The sequence below is a fragment of the Zonotrichia albicollis genome, chromosome 4 (assembly GCF_047830755.1).
Source record: "Zonotrichia albicollis isolate bZonAlb1 chromosome 4, bZonAlb1.hap1, whole genome shotgun sequence".
Taxonomy (NCBI): domain Eukaryota; kingdom Metazoa; phylum Chordata; class Aves; order Passeriformes; family Passerellidae; genus Zonotrichia; species Zonotrichia albicollis.
Genome location: NC_133822.1, coordinates 24,479,272 through 24,498,665, shown reverse-complemented (window position 1 = coordinate 24,498,665; position 19,394 = coordinate 24,479,272). Strand labels below are relative to the sequence as shown.

Here is a 19,394-nt window from a genome sequence, read left to right as displayed (position 1 = left end):
CCATACTCTGACAAAACCTGTTCCTTCACTCATGTGTATTTCCATCCCAAATCAAACACGAGAAAAGCAAGCAGAGTTTGACCCTAAATTGGAGAGCTTTGCCAAAAGAAGATATGTATTACAGTCACAGGAACCTGACCTCCAGATCTGTGGAGCTGCATATTTATGATTTTCCAGTGCTTGAACAGATTTTAAAATAAGCCAGTCTGTAAATACAAGGGAAAATCTAACTGCAGCATTACAAAGTTGTGCAATGCAGCACTCCAGATTTGTTTTCCTCATAAATCTATAGAACTGTGGGCAGTATGTAAGTAAATAACTGCCTAATTTATTTCTTGTACTTCTATTCAAACAAGTCATACCTCAAAGGAATATTTTAGTAATATGGCTAAAGTATAATGAATTTTAATATATTTTTGAGGGTATAATTTGACATTTCAGGATATAGGATCAAGGATTATGGCTCATGCATCAGGGACATATTCTGGACTTAAACACAACTGGATTGAGTTTATAGATATGCACACACACACATGTATATAACAGACATATCTATATTTTATATATATACACATGTATCAATCACATGCTTCCCTGGGGAAAACAGTCTATAGCTCTGTTTGCATTTGCACAGAAAATGCATTTTCCTGTCCCATGGGCCTGTTGTGAGTGACCTCAAATACTGAGATATCTCACATATTGTTGTAATTGGAAATAGTATTAAATGTGCAGCAGACAGATATCCTAAATGTTAAAATGAAGTTGGAACTCGGAAGTGATTTCTAATTTGCCATTATCATCATCTAGTAGAAGATTAAAATAAGGAGAATACTGCAATTTTTTTTCTTGGTCTCAAGTAATAACTGGATGTATTTTTGCCCTGGGAGACACCTCACAGCTAATGACATAACTTTCATTTCAGATATTGACCAAAGCAAAATTTTCCCAAGTTATTATTCTTACAGAGATTATACTGCATTATGAAGAACATGGCAAGGATACTTAAAATTCAGATTCTCAGAAAATATGGTTCAGCATAACTCCACCAGTGTAGCTAGAACTAGACCAAGTTGGAGTTCCTGACAGTCTGTCACAGTGTTCCTACCCACAGTTTCACAGTTACTGAAACCTTAGTTCACCGTTACAAAATACATAATTTTATTTCTTAGTTTCTGCTTGATTAATTACATGTGAGTGACAAACCAAGAAGAATTAATGTAAAACCAGATCTGAATAGCAGCAGTATCAAACAATGAACATGTCAACTCTTTTTTTTCTAGGAAAAAATTGAACAACCAAAATAGGAGTGGTAAAAGCAACATACATTAGCTTAACACTCCCCACCATTTTCTGATAAAAGGAGGTAGCTGTGATAAAACTACATAACAGCATAATCAGTTGTCCACTGATTTGAAAAATATAAGATAGAATTTGCTTTAAATTATTTATAGTGATCCAATAGATCAGTGCAGATTTTTTTCCATTCTGTAGTTTTCTACAGTTGTGCCCTGATATGAATGCTAAGTAGCTCAAGTTAATGATTCCTGCTCTTGCCACTGGAATGATGCCAGTCCAATACCTTTCAAATTTCAGGTGCATTTGTTAATCTGTTCCTTTCATTTTCTTACCTCATTTTTCTTATGTACATTCTTTTGTATAACAAATGAAAAAAAACCAATTATATATTATCATTATCAGTATCTATTTCCAGTGTCTGCAGAGAGTAGGAGCCTTCACCCTCTGATATGTTTTTCCTGAGTGCATTTACTGTTAATATTCCATTTCAGTCTTTCCATTCCTTTACTCACACTTTGCCACACTTCACTGCCTCCTTCCCAATGTTGCTGCATTCTTGTTGCAGCCTCTAAGATTTCCCCCCAGTTTTGTGCTAGCTCGGTGCTGACTGCTATGTAGCAATCACATCCCAATTGCATTTTGGGCTGTGTCAGATCAGAGTCACACAGGAGTCATGTCAGATATACCACACTCTTCTTATATAGTTACCTCAGTAGCTGAGGCACAGAGCTATATTAAGAAAAATGCCTAAGGACTTGTAGAGGAAGTACAGGGAGCTGAAGAAAACCAATGTTTCAAATAAAAGAGAAGGGTTTCTTCCATTTAACAAGGTAGTGGAAAAAAGAAACTGTGTTAGTGATATTGCAAGCCACTGAAAATTGAGTGATTCAGACTTAGAAGCAACCAACAATCCTCTCATATCTACCTTGGTGAAAGCAGAATTTCACTCTTTCCCTCTTCAGGTCCTGTGGCATCACCAGCTTGGCAGAGGGTGGAAATACAATCAGGCAGTGCAGGGAAATGAGGCAGATGTGCACCCATGATTTGGGGTCCATAAGAGCTGGTGCACTGGGATGAGGAGTGCTGAGAGCTTTCTGTGATCTTCTCAGCCAGGGCCGGTGCTCTGTGCTGGGTTAAAAGTCCTTCCTCTTGGGTTGCACAAGGAGCATGGCTTAGCTCAAAGGGGAGAAGAGGAAAAGAAAATAATAGCCCAGGTAGAAATGCTCCATCTCTTTGCCCAGACTAGGAGCCTGGAGATGAAAAAGGCTGCACACATTTCAAGCAGATTTCTCTGAAACAGGGAAAGAACCTCCTTTGTGGCTTACTTACAGTAATAGGCTGCTTTTCATGGACTGTAATGTTTCACACAAAAGGGAGGAGGAGGAAAAAAAAAAAAGAGGAAAATCCTTTTTTGGCCAACCCCTAATTCTTTTCCAATGGACTTAACATTTTGAAGTGGAAAGAGATATCCCTGGCTAGCCTTCCATAGGCTGAACATGGAAATAAATATAAATTTCCTGTAATAATTTGTTCCAGCATGTCTTTAAACAACTGATTGCTCTGTTTGACAATAAGTAGATATAAATATTAAAAATGAACCAGAGACAAAATAAAATCTGCACATGATTGTATAGCAAGAGGGAAGAGAAAATCCTGTTGATTGAACAATATGGAATATAAAGAGAATAGATATTTCCATAATTTTCTTATTTGCAGTCACATGGAGAAATCTTTGTAAATACAGAAGATTCCCTGTCTTTTAGACTTTGCTCCAGAGCTTGTCAATACAGAACAGTTTCCCAAATACCAAGTAAAAATAAATTTGGGGGAAAAAAATTACTTCATGGTATCCACTCAAGAATTTTGCACAATAAAATGACAGTAGATTGCCATCCCCTTACATAAATATGTAAACCATGCCCAGGAAAAAGTGTTGGTAAACATAGTAGTTAACACACCATCTATTGTTCTGATATTCACTGAGCATCCCATAGAAATTAGATGTATTTCTACACAATCATCACCATTTCTTTTTCCATTCAGCCCTACTAACTGGAATGTTAGGGTGGGAGTTGATTCTGCAGCTTTGGCAGTGAATTGGTTTGTATCCAAACATAAAATGAGTTGTCTTGCAGAATGATAGAAGGGGATTTAACTTTGCTGAGTCAAATTTCAGTAAAGCAAACAGACCCAGAGGGTCAAATGAATTAAAGGTCCTGTGTCACTGGAACAAAACTATATTGCTAAACATGTTTTGGATAGGGTTAGAAGTTTCAAATGCTCATTTGTTCCTGTGGCAATATGGATCACAGGAAATCTTTTAAACCCTTTGTTAAACGTAGAAAAATGTAAGGGAAAAAAGAAGAATAAAAATATTTAGAATGCAGAAAAGTCAGGCTTTAATTTTAAAACTCCAATTTGCATTCACGGTTTAAAGTCTGTGTGAGAAAAACACCATTGTTTAACAGGCTTAGATATAGCAAGAAAGACAAAGTATTGGGTTTTCTATTTGAGAGAAGAGAGATATTCAGTTCACAGAGATGGGCTGGAAATTCTACTGGAGCTGTTGACAGAGCCCAGTCCTTCCCTGGAGAGGCAGGGCCGTATGGGAGAGGGACAAAGACAGCCCAAGAGCTGCAGGGGAAGGGAACTCAGGCTTTCTCTGGTGTTGGCACTGAATAGCAAATTCATTGCTGGAGAATTTCAGGACAGCGTATTGTCTGTTGGTCACACGGAAACATGGAATTGCAGCAATGCCCTGCTGTCTCTAACACAGCTTTTTGGATGTTTGTTAACAGCATCACAGCAGCTCTCCAAAAGACAGCTTTAGTATCTCAAGCAGATTTTTCTCAAACAGAAATCGAAGGGAAACACATGTGAAAAAGGAAAAAACAGGGGAGGGAAGGAATACAAACCAGGCTGTTGTGTATCTGCTGCCTACCTATCTTTCTGCAGTTTGGGTCAAAGTAAGCATCCTTGCAGCTCAAGATTTGGGTCACCAGGGAGTCAGAATAGCCCACCACTCGGGATTTTGGTCGTTAGCAAAGTTTACTGTATCAATTTTGCCCCTGTGATGGTTACAAAAAATAGTTGGGTCTTGGAGTGTGTCCTCAACACACACCAACCCCCTCTCCCATGCAATCTTGGAATATGATCTGTCCTAAGATAAGAACACCAGGTGGGAATTGCAGGAGGAAGTGTCTGGATGCTTGCATAATTAATGCATTCCCGAGGTGGGGGAGTGATGATGGCTGTGACTGATCTTGGTACACGCGGGCCTGCAAAGGGCACAGAATGCTCCTGGAGCCTGGGCCAAATGGCCAAGTGACCTCTGATGCTGCAGGGCAGCTTCCAGGTAGATCCCATCCCTGCAGGGCACATCCAGCCCGAGGATGGGAACACTCAGGTTTGGACAGAGGAGTAACAAGTAGGGATAAAATCCTCATGTAGCTCCATGGGTGCTTTGCTGCTTTGCAGTTGGGCTTTCTGCAAACTTGCATGATTCCAGCTGGCCCTGTCTCTGTTACAGCCTTTCAGATCTGCTTATATTACACACTGCATTGGCAACATTTAGATACTGTGTTAACAATAAATCCCATCACAATCTCCCACATAATCAGTGCCATACTTCTTACACCTGACTGAAAGTCTTCTCTCTACTACTCTGCTAGACTACTACTGAGTCTAGTCCCACTTTTTTTATCCTTACTGGACATGACTTCAGAATAGTCCTTGGGGCTTTTCACTGGATCTTGTTTTCTTGAAGAAGCTGTCATTTTATGTTTAATTTTCACTGATCTTTGCAAATTGTTTTATGTAACAGTCAGAGTTGCACACTGGTCACCTTGAACTACTTAGAGCATAGGCCTTGGCACAACACTATCTAATTTTTCTTGTTTGCAAGGACATTCCTTATCTTCTCTAAGGAATAAAAGTCTGTATAGTGGTCACTAAAGATATTAGAATGCTTTTTATAAGATGAAAAGCATTAATACTGTTGTCCTGTCTAAACAATATGAAATGGTATCATTCAGGACTTTTTACTTGACACATATTCTCAAGGGAAGCTCATGTAAAACAACTCAGACATCTCTGACGTGTCTGACAGGCTGTAGGGGAAAATGTGCTGTGGTTAAAAATTCTGGTGACTTCTGTGACAAAACCTACATCTTGCAAGTTTGGTGTAAGGACTTAAAAGCTGATAGAAGACAGCTTTTGTGTCAATGACAGGTATATGAGAAGTCATAGTGCATGTTTAGTAAAGATGACTTTGATTTCAACAGAGCACTTTCCTAAGAGGCCCCATTTGCTATGGATGGACATGAGCTGTAAGAGTTTAGTCAACAAAAGAAAAACAGGGATCTGCCTTCCTTGGGTCCCAGCAGCACAGACCAAGAGAACAGAGTTATTCAAATGCACTGTGAAGAGTTTCTCAGACAGAGATACTGGATACCAATCCTATTCTAGATGAGAACTGGGATCATAAGAAGGAATTGGGGAGTTAGGGCAGTCCAGCCAAGTAGATTGGAAGCAAAGAGTGTCATACTGGGGAGTGAGCAAAGAGCTAATCAGACTGGGAGATCAGGAGCTGGGATCCACTGTGGCTTCCTGTAGGAGAAGATGAGGTCTGGGATGAAGTGGGGAAAGAAAAAGGGCAAGGATGGTGAGAGGCTGGAGGAGACACTGTAGCTTACCTTATATCTGGAATGCACATCCATCCAATTGCCATCCCAGCCAACAAGCAAATCCTCAGTTCATGTTTCTCACCAGTGCCCATCAGCAATCTTCTTCTTAGAGGGCTTTACTCAGAGGATGACAACCTGTGACTGGCAGTGGCACTCCATTAATTCAAGTAGCAGAAATCTGTGCTGATGCTGCAGTTGTTCATCTGCTGAAGAGAACAAGGAACCAGGATAAAATTAATCTCTTTCCAGCTTGTTTTAATTTTTTTTTCTGCTTAAGAAAACAAATAAAGAATTTGTTAAAGAACATTACTGAGATTGCTAAGTAAAGCAATTGAAATAGAAAAGAGAAGAATCAAATAAATTATGTTTATTCTGCTTAATTAATTTCTCCTAATGTGATATTAAGAGCTTATCTCCCCTGCTTATCCCATTTTGGTCTGATAACTAATTAGCCCAAACTCATTTAGAGCAGAGAATATGCTAATACAGCATAAATATTTCTTCCAGTATGTGTTTTTTCATGTATTTGCTGTACAGGCTTATTTTGCCCTTTCTGTTACTACAGTGGAAAAACAAGAATGCAACTATGCAGTCACCCTGATTTATCTGTTTTGGACATTGTGCCTGCTGCCCTGGCATTTAATCTCAGTTATTTCTAGACTGTGCAGTCTGGTCACAGACTCTTTCCACCTCTGTGTGAGATCTAGAATATTTTGGAAGTGACTTATGTAACAATAATGCCATGGCAATTTCCTCAAATATCTCCAAAATATAAAAGACCCTTTGCTCACTCAGAGGAGTAGTTTATTACTGCATAAGAGGAAAATGGAAATCTAATCATAGTTTTCAAAGGAAAATAGGGGCCCATATTTGTGTCTTGGCTTGCATTCCCTCTCTCTTTGAAAGAAGCCTCAATGTTCCATCTTACATGAGCTGTGGCTGAACCAGCCAGATCAGCCTAGAGAAACAAGGACTCCTATCAAAACTTATTGTTTTCAGGGACAAAATTAATCCAGTATTAATCCAAGAAAACTACGGAAATGGTTGAAGATTCTTAGCTGTTCCCAGTGCTTGTGGCTGCTCTACCCAACCGATACCCTGCACAAGGGCAGAGCTGCAGCTGGAACCCAAAGAGAAACCATTTATTGGCAGATTACAATAAAAGATGGACATTACTCTCTGTGGCAGGGGCTCTCAGCGTGGCAGGGCCTGTCATGGCCATAGGGCCAAAGCACTGGAGGAGGTGAGGCAGGGCAGGGCAGGCAAGAATGCCACTTGCTTAATTTTGTCCCCAGTTAGTGCTGGGAGCTTGTCTGCACTTCTTGTCACTGCCTGGCCTGTTAGGGAATTAACTCAACCTCATTTACATCAGAGAATATTCTAACACAGTCTATGTCTTTCAGTCTATAATTGAATGCTCTAATTATATAACAAATTTGGATGTCACAATGTAGATTTGCTTCATCACAGCCGTGTTCTGGGACCCATGACCTTCATCTTGATGCTCCCACTGCACAAAGGTGGGTTACTAAAGCACACGGTGTCACCTGAGGAACAACATGTTGTATGAGCACATGCAATGTGCCCTTCACTTACTGGTGACACCAGTGTGAGCTATGGTTTTTGTCCCCTTGCTGCTGCCAGCTCTGCAAGCAGCAGGTGATCCAGGCAGTGATATTTCAGTCAAGGTTTGCATTCCAGAAAAGAAGCCTGTTCTTTGATGCACCCCTATTCAGAAAAGTGTGTAAACACACACAAAACCTCTTTTTAAGTAGATGCTTAAAAAAGGGCACACATTTAAGACTCCCTCCTGAATAAAGTTCTTTGCTTCAACCACTAAATACATATGGATCTTGAGGGACAAACTCCCAACATTTTAAACACACACACACTCACACACATATCTGTACTTAGTTATTTAACTTGGAGAACAAGAACAACCTCATTTTGGAAATGAGGTTAAGCCTCTGTGAAAGTAATGAAAAAATTCTCATTATGAAGACATGCAAGAAACACTTATGCTCCTTTATGGAGGTAGGTATCTAAAATAACAGCAGTCTGCACTCAAAACACAGACACAGGCTGCTGCTCAGGACACAGGAATATATATAGCTCAAGAAGGTGGAAAAATTTCACCAGCTACCATTGAGGAATCTGGGCTATGTGTGGGCTTGATATTATGAGAAATCTAGAAGAAAGCTGGGAACAGACTGTAGAGATTTACTTTTCTAAAGAAGATTTAGTGCTTTTGTGCCAAAACTTGGCTAAATAAGTGACTGGGAATTGTAGCAGAAACAATATATCCTGAATGTATTCCCTAATGTGCCCCCTTATTTCTACAAGGTATCACCTCAAAAAGCACACTCAAACTTAGTTCCTATGTCCTAAGTTCAAACTTAATATGCAAAAACAACTTGGTAGATAATGCAAATAAAAAAAGGACTACTTATTTTACAGTTACTACTAACCTTGCAGATCAACACCAGATTGCACACCAAATATTTATGGTTAAACAGCAGAACTGTCTCTAGTACAACACAGTTTGATTAAAGATCTTTCATTCAGTTTAGGTAATGAAAATAAACCATCATTGCTAATGACACCAGTAGACTCTAGATACCTTTGAATATACATGAAAAGCAAATCCCCTTTAATCAGGGATCAAGTGATTTCCACTGGCATGACTACCTGAGTCCCACACTTGCCAAATCTTCTTGACGTGGACTTGGTCCCCAGTCCACCACAGCTGCAGCAATTACACAGTGATGCCTCAGCAAGAGGGTTTCCCTGTTTAAATAAATTTATTTCCCTGTTTAAATAAGTTTAGTTTAAATAAGCTATTGCCTTACTTCAGCTCCTTGCAGTACTTGGTGCAGTGCTTTTTCCTGGCCAGCAGCTACCCTTTGCATCTCTGGAACAAGAGCATTATTTTCCTCCTCTTTGGTAAGGTTCACAACTATTACCTCCAGTGGCAAGCTAGTTAATGCAAGTTTTGCTTTGCAGAGCAGACAAAGCACTTATGGAGAATATATTGGATCCTCTTTACAGCCCCAAGATTATTCTTGCTGTGGAAGGTAGCATCTTCCATTTCTTATGATCTTGTTGTTTCTAGCACACACAGTTGGGATTGATCACCACCATTCCTGTCAGGTGTGTCTTCTTCACACACACTGGGTCATCTCTGGGGGAATTCTTGGGGGCTTCCACTCAGAGGATGCACAACAATTAAATCCTGTGCTCCCTGCTGACTGTGGTGGAAGGAGAGGTGGTGGTGGGCAGTTCAGCTCTGGGCTGGGACAGAGACCAACATTCAGACTTTTTCATAGACTCTTTCTTTTTCTCAAGGCATCTGATTTTCCTAGCATCTTTGATGTCTCTGTTTTCCAGGATCTATTTTAGCATTAAAATTATATGTAAATAATAATTCTGAAAAGTTGGGGTTGTTTTTTCATCTGGAACTGAATATCTTGAATTTCCATATGCTGAAATGAGTGGTGGAAGACTCTCCTATTTTTACTGTCAGTTCTTTCCTAATTAGTCAGAAGTGGGATATGGACAGGACTTGCAAGCTCTGCTTTCCCAGAATTTGTGTTTTCTAGCATGACTTTGATGCTTGGTTTTAAGCTTTCAGGGATGTTTTCTTTGATAACTGATTTTGAATCCTGTCTGGCTTACTTCTTTTGCTAGGTTATGTATTTTCACAGGTTTTTTCAGGTCTATGGCTCAGTAACACAGTGCTACTAGCACAATTTATGCTTCCAAGATATGTGCAATCTGCACATAACCACAGAATGCTGCTGCTCATGTTGCCCACGCAGCAGCTATGTAAGTTAATCCTAAGCAGCCTCAGAAAGCAAGTGTAGCCTTGCTTCACACCAAAACTAAAAAGTTCAAAGTGAACCAGCCTCTTACTCAGATGGACTCCCAGATGCAGCCATCCACCCCTCTCTGCACAGCTGTGATGACAGAGTGAGAGCTGAGTGCTGAAGTTCCACCAGGCATTCCTGAGGCCCATGTCAAGCAACCTGAAAAAATAATCAATGAAGGTGGTGATGAGCAAAGGATGTCATTGCAAGTGTTCTTTCAGGATGTTCCTTTGCATGAATATCTAGTTTTCTGGGCCTGAGTCCAGAGGTTGTTCTCCTCCAATTCTGTGTCATCTTGCATGATATTCCACTGCAAATGACCTCCCCTATAGCATAGGGCAGAGAGACACTTTTCCAGTCTCACATTTTAATATTTTATCAACTGCATGTTTTCTCTTGTAAAAATTTGGCATTTTTTCCTAGGTTTTTTTTCAATAACTTCTAAAATTTTACTTCTGCAATGACACAATGGTCTCTTAGCATTTCTTCTACAACCAAAATGTCTTTCAATGCATTTTTGCTGCTACCTACTGGACTACTTGCTTTTTTGATGTCATCACCGCACCAACGGCAATCTCTTTCTAAAGAGATTCACATCATCTCATGTTACAGAATCTCATGTCAAAGTAGGGCTAACTTTCTGCTGCTGACTTCTTTAAAATGCTTTGCTGGTCCATATTATATCTATTGTACATATTTCCCTATCTTTGCTTTTGATCAGTCCACTTCCTGTTTAAACTACCCACACAGGATTTTTGTAACTTGGTAAACAAGATCTGTGGTTTCCTACCAGGGCAGGAGTTTCAATTTCAATTTTAGGTATTTGATACATCTCTGTTCATCTTTCCTTTGCATCTTTACAAAGGACATTATTTGATTTGTTTACTCTCACATTCCTTCCTGTAATTGCACACTTTTCATTGTCTCAGCAATGTGGAAGATCAGAGAACTAGAGGAGATGAGCTAGGTAGCACCACAGACCTTGTGGCCCTGGCACAGTGGAAGCCATGGGAGAGATAAACTCAAGGCAAGAACAAAAGTGAGCATATCATGTCTGGTCACTCTGACCTCTGACAAGAGGAGGTGTAACAAGGACATTGCTGGCGCAAAAGAATGTAACAGGGACTTGATCACTGAAGGGATAGTGTTGCTAAGGGAACAGAGGCAAAGGGGTCCCAGTGGAACGTTTTGCATGGATATTAGAGGACTATAAATACTGGAGATTAATATAATAAACTGGCTTTGCTTGCACAGCATGGTCTGTGTCCCTTCAATCATCATACAGCACTACAGAATTTTTATTTCTGAGTTTTTGTTTTCTTTATGATGCACCCTTTTTGGGCTTACCTGATTCATTCTGCACATCCTTCCCAGACTCTTCTGCTTGGCATTACAAAGACCATCACTGATACCATCAGTTATATAGAACATCTGACCCTGCAGGGTATTTGTGTCAGTATCTATTTCTGAGTCTTTTTGCCATCTGGCAAGACCCACACGTTTAAGCCAGCAAGGTGCTTAAAAATACGTCAAACAACAAGAACAGATCAGTCTGTCTCCCACCATATTGATAGATCTTTCACACTCAAACTATTTTAACACAAGGCCTAGGTAGGCTCTGTGACCCCAAGGCTGCTTGACTAAAATAAGAAGGTTGCTAACCTATAAGTGACAATACAAGAACTTAGGCCAAGCAAGATATGTAAAAAAAAAGCTGAAACAAGAATGGAAGTGAAATTGTTGAGCTGGCAGCAGTCACTTGCGGACTCATGGAAAAATTAACAACTGAAATAACTCTAAAACTCTGAGAAAAAAAATAAAAATAGAATATAGCAACTCAGCAAAACTGAGGATCATCCTATTGCAAGGAGCAATGGAGTCTGGCACTTTTCTGTGTGATTGCCATCTGCCTGACCAGCAGAAATCCAGTGGTTACCTGCATCAGAGGTGGTGAGGGTATTAATGCTTAGGCTAATAGCACATTACTCACAGCCATTTATTGTGTGTACAATCCAACAAATAGCATAATTGCTCCATACTCATAAATTGTGTTTGTGATCTTGCTTTTGAGCCTCCATGCAGAAGAAAAGACACCCATAAAAAAGTGAGCAAAAATGCTGAGAGGGTTATACTACACCATTGCTCTATTTCTTGATTGCTGTATTCGTCTTTGTTATGAAAACAAATAGGCTGAGTTTTGGTATTTCTTAATTCCTACTAAATGAAGGCCATTTTTGGAAGGCCATTCTTGTGTTTTTCTCCACATTTCTCTGTCATAGCCAACATTGTGCAACCTTTGTTTTGGCATATGGGGTGCCATGCATTGCTCAGATCACCTGTTTGGTTGGCACACTTCCTTCTTCTCCATCCTGGCTGCCAGATGACACTCTGCCTTCCTGGAGTGACTCAGCCTGCAAGCTGGTGGCTCACCTGTCACTGTCCCTGTCATCCACACGTGGATATGTGTCAAGGCAGGATGTGGGTGGAGATGGAAGCACAGCCCAATTACAGAATGAAGAATGCAGGTGGGAATGCATGAAATTAATAGTGGTTGAGCAGGAACTCTGGCTTTCTTCCTAAAATCTTAAAGTCTGTTTACCTCTTAAGATGACTTCCAGCAGAGCAAAGAATTGGGCTGGTCCTGCAATGTAGGAATTTGGTGTTCATACGTATATAATAGATTCAGGCAATATTCTCTGTCATCCATTAGCTGAAGAAGCTAGACACTAAAGCGGGAAAGAAGCAAAAAAAAAATAGCTAGGAACAAATGTAAATAAAAGTTATTTTTTGAAGTTGAAATAAGTTGTTGTTTTACTTCAGCTAAACAAGATTTTAAAAAGAAAAATTAAAAAGTGGTGGGAGCATCAAGGTTTAGGGAAAATGCTGAAGAAGATGGAGGGATGAGAAAAACTTATAGAAGCTTATAGAAGCTCCTTGCTGTCCTGTAGCAAGCTCAGCTGTAATTCTACAGGCTCATCAAGGAGACAGTTGTCTTGGCTTTGGGGAAGGAAGGAAGGGTGAGTCTGCTGTCCTGTACATTTTTGCTGTGTGAGCAGCCCTCAGTGACTGGCCAACACCTGATGATCTGCCCAGCAACACGACCCCGGCAGCCTGCCAGCACGTGGTGACTGAGCCCAGCAGCAGCACTGAAAACTTTCCTTCTCCATTGGTGAATGGATCAGCACAGATGTGTGACCTCACCAGGCTTAATGCAGTCAACAAAATACTTCTGGTGCACACACAGTTGTTTATCAAGCCATGCAAACCTGCAGTGCTGCTGCCACCTCAAAGCAGCAGAGTTAATTTTAACACACCCTGATCTTTCCTGGAAATCAAGGGAAATCAAGTTCCAACTGAAATTTGGGCATAAGGGTAAATGTCTGCCAAACCACGGCCTGTGTACATGACCTGATGCCTGGTTTCTATTTTCTGATTTACAAATCCTTCAGTTGTGAAACTACCCAAACTCTCTTGCAACATGAGTAGGACCTTTGCTTCCTCAGATGTAATAGCATATATGGCAAAGAAATTGTATGAGTTGTGAATAGGTGACTTCATATAACTTTCAGGGCCAAAAAAGATGACTTTTCCATGCTCACAATTAACCTTACCCTCCTCAATTCCCCTCATTAATTGTTGCTGCAAATGAGCAGCTTCCTAGAGAAGAACAAGACCCAAATTTCTGTTGAAGCTGAAGGAATGGGGACGGCAGGCAACTTCTCCAGCCTGAGAGCTGTATTGATACCAAACAGCTTACACTGATCCGCTGATCACAAAGCCCACAGGTAGTCCAAACAACCTGTCCTTTTTCCTACAAAACTGGCTGGAGCTGGAGAAGGAGCTGGGACAGCTAGGAGGATGATGTAGACTCAAGTCATGAACCCAAGGAAACCACATTCCCAAGTTTTAATACTGCACTACAAATATATCTGTTAACTAGCACCTGATGGGAGCATATCAAACCAATATTTAAGAAAAAATAATTCAATCACTCACCAAGCAAGTGAATCCTCTCGACAACATATGTGGGGGTTTTGAACACATCTTGAAGGAAGTAATTATTGATAGGTGGCTAAATGGGAGAAGAGATTAAAATGCATTGATGACTTGAAAAAAATAGATCATGCTACAAATCATTTTCTTCAATAAAAATGGAGATAAACATGCTTTCAAGATACTGGAAAAAATAACCTTTGGTATAAATCAAGCCCTAATGAAAGTGTTAAATGATGTTTATATAATTATGTCACATTTGACATGGTGTGTGCTCAATACACACTATGGTGATAGGTAGTGTCATTTAGGAATGCATAACATAGATAATCAGCAAAAATAGATCAGTAAGCAGGGCTGACCATTATCCCTCTTCCTGCTTACACTCTCAGGTCTATCAAACACAATGTTGGACTACGAAAAGATTTATAGCTAGATTTCTTAGCTAAATTGTGATTGAAGTGTGTGATATATACAAAGGCTCATGTGATGGGACTCCATAAACCTGTGAAAAATATGGGCCCAATGAAGCTGAGGAGAGAGAGAACACCTGAGAAATTAGGATACAGCCCCAGGAAATGGGTGAAAGATATACAAAGGAAGAGGAGAAGGTTCCTTGTAAAGGAACTGGAAAGGGAATTCAAACACAAGAAAAATGGGGTGATGCAGGCCTGAGAGGATCCTCTGCAGCAAGGATATTACATCTGACTCAAGTGCTCCAGTGCATTATCACCACTGCCCTGGTTATTAGCATGGGAGCTCAAAGTGAATTGTCACTAAACCAAACCAAACCTACACTCAGCTGCTGTCTTCTGTGTAAGAGGGAGGGGGTGTTACATCCTTTGGTAGGAACAACATGACTTGTGGTTTGCACAGCATACCCCAAGTTCAGACAGATGGAGTAAAAACTGAAAACAAAGCCCTTTCAGCCCTAAGAGATTCAGTGCAGGAACATAAATTTACCCATTTTTCTGGACAGCTGTTCCCAGACTTCCTCCTCCTACATCCTTTACGAAACGTCCAAAATGCCAGAAACTGTGACACAAATTCAGTGCATTGTATTCCTTCTTCTGAACAAAGCTCTCCCATCTGATTTCCTGATTTTGTAGGTGATAACTTAATGACTGCCACTGATACTTCCTGGGATTACATGGTTGGGTTTTTCCACAATGCTTCTATCAACTCATGCCCTTCTTCTGAGGAAAAAAAAGTTCTAGATTTAGGTTAAACCATCCTGATACAAATGAACAGTTACCCCCAGCACGGCTCTGTGAATTGAATAGGCTGAATTGAGACGTGTTTTCTTCATGAAAGGTATCACTGCAGTAAGAAAAGCCCACTGATCTCTTAGGAAGAATTAATTAGACAGAAAAGAGATACTGAAAGAACCTGAGCTAAATTGGTGAAAATAGGAAAAAAAGGCACAGCAGTGGCTGGGGAAGTGAGGTAGTTAAGAGGAAAGAAAGTAACAATGAGTTAACCAAGGGGAGAAAGTATATGATGCATTATTTCATACAACATCATTGACAAAGTATGTCAATATCAGCAGATTCCTGGCTGGATCCGTGGCAGCCCTGCAGCTCCATCCTTCCAGCCCATGGTGGGGGAGCTGCAGCCAGCTTTGTTTCACTCACCAGGCGAGGAGCTGCATCGTGGGGCCCTTGTTAAAGTCCTAGAGTGGTTTAAGCAGCTTAAACTGCTTTATAAGCTTACAGTATCTAAGCCTTCAAAGCTGCTTAAAGCTATTTAAGCCGCTTAAGACACTTTAGTCTGTTGGCGTGTGCAATGGGGCTGTACCAACACCCTGGCCGGCAAAGCAAAGAGTCCACCTTGATATTTACAGCCCCAGCAATGAAATCACCTCACTGGGGCTGCCCTGAGCAAGCTCAGTTCAGCTGAGTTCTCTCCCCTTGGGTCACAGAATCACAGAAGAGCTCGGTTTGGAAGAGACCTTTAAAGGTCATTAACCCCAGCTCCCACTGTCCAATTGTCCCTCCCTGTACTTTGAGATTAAGGCTGCCCTTGACACCTGACATGTTTGTACCAGGGTCTTTGAAATTCTGCAAGTTTTTTACTGCCATGGATCCAAGGGTGAGGTACCTAATGATATACCTGATGCAAGGCACATGTATTCTGTCAGTATTCATCCATTTGCACAGCAAAATTCATAAGCTCCAGTGGTTTTCTTATAAGAAAGAAAGTTCTTGTGCAGTATGAAATCCTTATTCTGGTCTCTAAATGTCCTGTATAGTTTTAAAAGAACAAAAGAACCAGTGGATATTCACTGAAGTATCTCGGGTTTGTTGTTGCTGAAATAGCTCCCGAGGTATTAAAGAGCCTTTTTTCCCAACCCTGCAACTGAAGAAAAAGTTGGGATTCCTTGGCTCTGGTTTTCAAGGTTGTTTATTTTCTCTTATCTATAACATTCTTTCTCTTACCCACTGAGATCTGTCTGGCAGGTCAGTTCATGGCACACTGACCGCCCTCAGGGTGGTGTTATCTTTTTGTACTGAGAACTTTGTGTACTTTATTTACAATAATTTTCCAATACCTATCACCTATGTTAGACAGTTTGTCTCTACTCTAAACCAATCCAAAAGTGCCACCATCACAGCAGAAGATGGAGGACAAGAAGAAGAAGGACAGGACATGCCCAGATTCCTCCATCTTGCCTCTTGAACCCCATTCTAAAAACCCCAAAATATCTACTTTTTCACCCTGTGATAAATTCACTATCATTCTATTCAAACCCTTGTAGCTTGTAATTCTTCGCACAAAGTTGGTAACTTTTTCCATGGGCTAAAATCAAAGGCACAGGTGTTTTTGATTCTGTGCCAAGGTCTCTGAGCCCCCTGCCAGGGTCTCAAGTCCTCCAGGGCAGACAGAGGAATGCCCTGGGCTCCAACAGAAGTATAGCCTATAAACACTGACATGAAATATTTACAAATTTCTGGAAAGTCATAACCCTGATCCTATCTTTGAGGATCATCTTTTGCTAGATTAAAATAAAAATGGTGACTGAAAACACAGTTTACTGTCATATTTTGGTTAACACTACAGTCCACTCTGATGAGCACAGATTTCTCAAGAAGACATTTTTGAGACAATTTTTTTCATATTAAGTAGTGACTAGAATTTGTCAGAAGTTTTATATGGGTTTGAATTTCTAACAAAGAGCATATTTTCTGAAAAAAACTTAGTTTTAAATAGTAAAAAAATGAAATGGAAAAATAAATGGGTTTGCTCAGTTTTCCTTTGTATGATTTTAAAGAGATTTATTTTGAGCTAACATAAAAAATATCATATTGCAGAATGCTATTTTACTTGTACAGTAATTTTGGTTGGCATTTTCTTGTGTATATGAGGATTCTGTGCTCCCCTAGCTAAGATACACACACCCACATATATATATATATATATATATATATATATATATATATATATATACACAAACACATACACATACATACATACACATGTGTGGTGCACCATGACTGCAACATTTTGGGTTTTGAATGTTGAAATGCTCAGTTATAATTCAAGCCCTTAAAACTTTCCAAGCTTTTCAAAACACTTTTTTTTCTCTTTCCCATTCTTCCAATTTTCCAAAATAGAGAAATGTCCTAAAACTTTGAATAGAAAGAAATACTAAAACAGAATTTCTCTCAGGTTGAGAAGCCTGCACTTGTTAGTTTTACTGACGTCTATATCTGTGCTGTTGTTTTGCCGACTCACTGGCATGAAAACAAGATGTTGTCCTTTTCCATTGGCAAAGATTATTTGATCTGTGTTTATTCTGGATATGTTTGTTTAATTCCTCATTTGAGCACAGTCATAAATTATTAGGTCATTACTGCCCTGGGAAAAGAGCTAGTTTAATAATTAACTTGTGCTTGCAAAACTCTTCAACAGCTCAGAAAAATACAGTAGCTTGCACATGAATCATAGAAGTACAGATTTGGATAGAATCTCAAGGGGTTATGTAGCTTGTTATTCCTCAACATTTTTAATCAAAGCTGTACCAAGCCTTCCTGAAGTAAAATAAAAACAAACCAAAAACGCCACAACACCAAATCAAAGGAAAAATGCTTAAAAAGTACTAAAGAACAACTTCTGCAATATTCCATAACAGCAATTGAATATGCTCAGAACCACACATGGAATTTTCAAATGCTTTCTTAGTGAAAATATGTTATGGATTACCTTGTGATAATTTGTATGCTCTCTCACAGTTCCAGTGATCTCAGCCACCTGCTACAAAACATGCACCTGGGCCATCTCCTAGCTTCAAAGAAAGTCCACAACTGTCCTGATAAGTGCAGATGGCAGTCCCTCTGATTTGTATCTAAAATCAATAATGGCAAGTATTATACAACCTTCTTGGGTAATATATTCCAGCAGTAATCTTTTCTTCTAGTTAGAATGGGTTACTGTCTTATTTATTGTAGTATAGCTGAAAAAGGTTTCCATGACATTCTGTGTGTCATTAGTGGGCATCAAAAACCATAAAACTACCCTCTTTGTAACAGCCTTTTATGTACTCAAAGACTGTTGAACACCATATAACCTTTATTATTATTATTATTATTATTATTATTATTATTATTATTATTATTATTATTATTACAAAACTAGAACTTGCAACCTTGCTTTATGTATCCAATTTTCCAATCTTCATCCTTGTTGATCTCTGGATTGCCTCCAGCTGATCTACATCTTTCTGAAATTATGGTGCCTCAGAGTAAAACAATATTTTAGCTGAGGCCTCACCAGTGCCCGGAAGAGCACGCTAATTATCTCATCTTACATACACTGCCATGAGCAGACAAGTCAAGAAAATCTAGAATTACATTTATCTCTTTTCCTCAACAGCATCACACTGTTGGCTCATTGATGGCTCTCATTAATCACTAGATCTTTATCTGCAGTGGCATTTTGTGGTTATGTTTTTGATTTCATCCTCCCAAATGTAGCCCTCTGTGATCACCTTTGTTCAAAATTTCCATGTTGGATTTCACAACTTACCAGGATATTTTTGAATTCTAATTCTGTCCTTGAGCACATTAGGCAAATCTTTACATATTGTCACCTACCAAGCTCATAGGAATGTAATTATTTCTAATTCTGCCATCTAAATCTTCATTGAATGGTTAACAGAAGCCTACCCATTAGGAGCTGTGCAAGACATCTCCACGTGCAGCTACCAACCACCATGTATTAGGTTTACTTTTGACAGAGGATTGAATTAGGAGTGATTTCAAATGGAACAGCTTTCCCCAGTTCATTTATGAGCATGCAGAATGATGTCAAAAGCCTTACTCAGGTCAAGATACATCTTGGGTCTTACATACAGTAATTTGAAATGCTTTTCTTTATCTTTTGGACCAGTCGCCTTATTCAAGAAGGAATTCAGATTAGTTTGATAAATTCATGTTGGATGCTTCTTATCACCTTCTCATGGTGTGTATGAATTTACTTCTTAATAATTTGTCTCATTATCTTTCTCAGTATTGACATTAGGCAGAGCACTCTGTAATTCCCTAGGTTCTTTCTT

The 19,394-nt window shown here is 39.6% G+C and overlaps 1 long non-coding RNA gene across 1 annotated transcript in view; it reads right to left on the bottom strand.

Moving 5' to 3' along the window:
• Positions 1-19,394, bottom strand: part of LOC113458706 (uncharacterized) — a 124,532-nt gene that overhangs the window by 7,893 nt on the left and 97,245 nt on the right. Inside the window, exons 6-12 of the long non-coding RNA XR_012579940.1 lie at positions 18,044-18,185; positions 14,804-15,036; positions 13,844-13,919; positions 12,447-12,573; positions 9,894-10,006; positions 5,991-6,187; positions 2,222-2,472 (exon numbers count right to left, since the gene is read on the bottom strand). This is a non-coding gene — a long non-coding RNA (uncharacterized LOC113458706). The remainder of the gene's footprint in view (positions 1-2,221; positions 2,473-5,990; positions 6,188-9,893; positions 10,007-12,446; positions 12,574-13,843; positions 13,920-14,803; positions 15,037-18,043; positions 18,186-19,394) is intronic.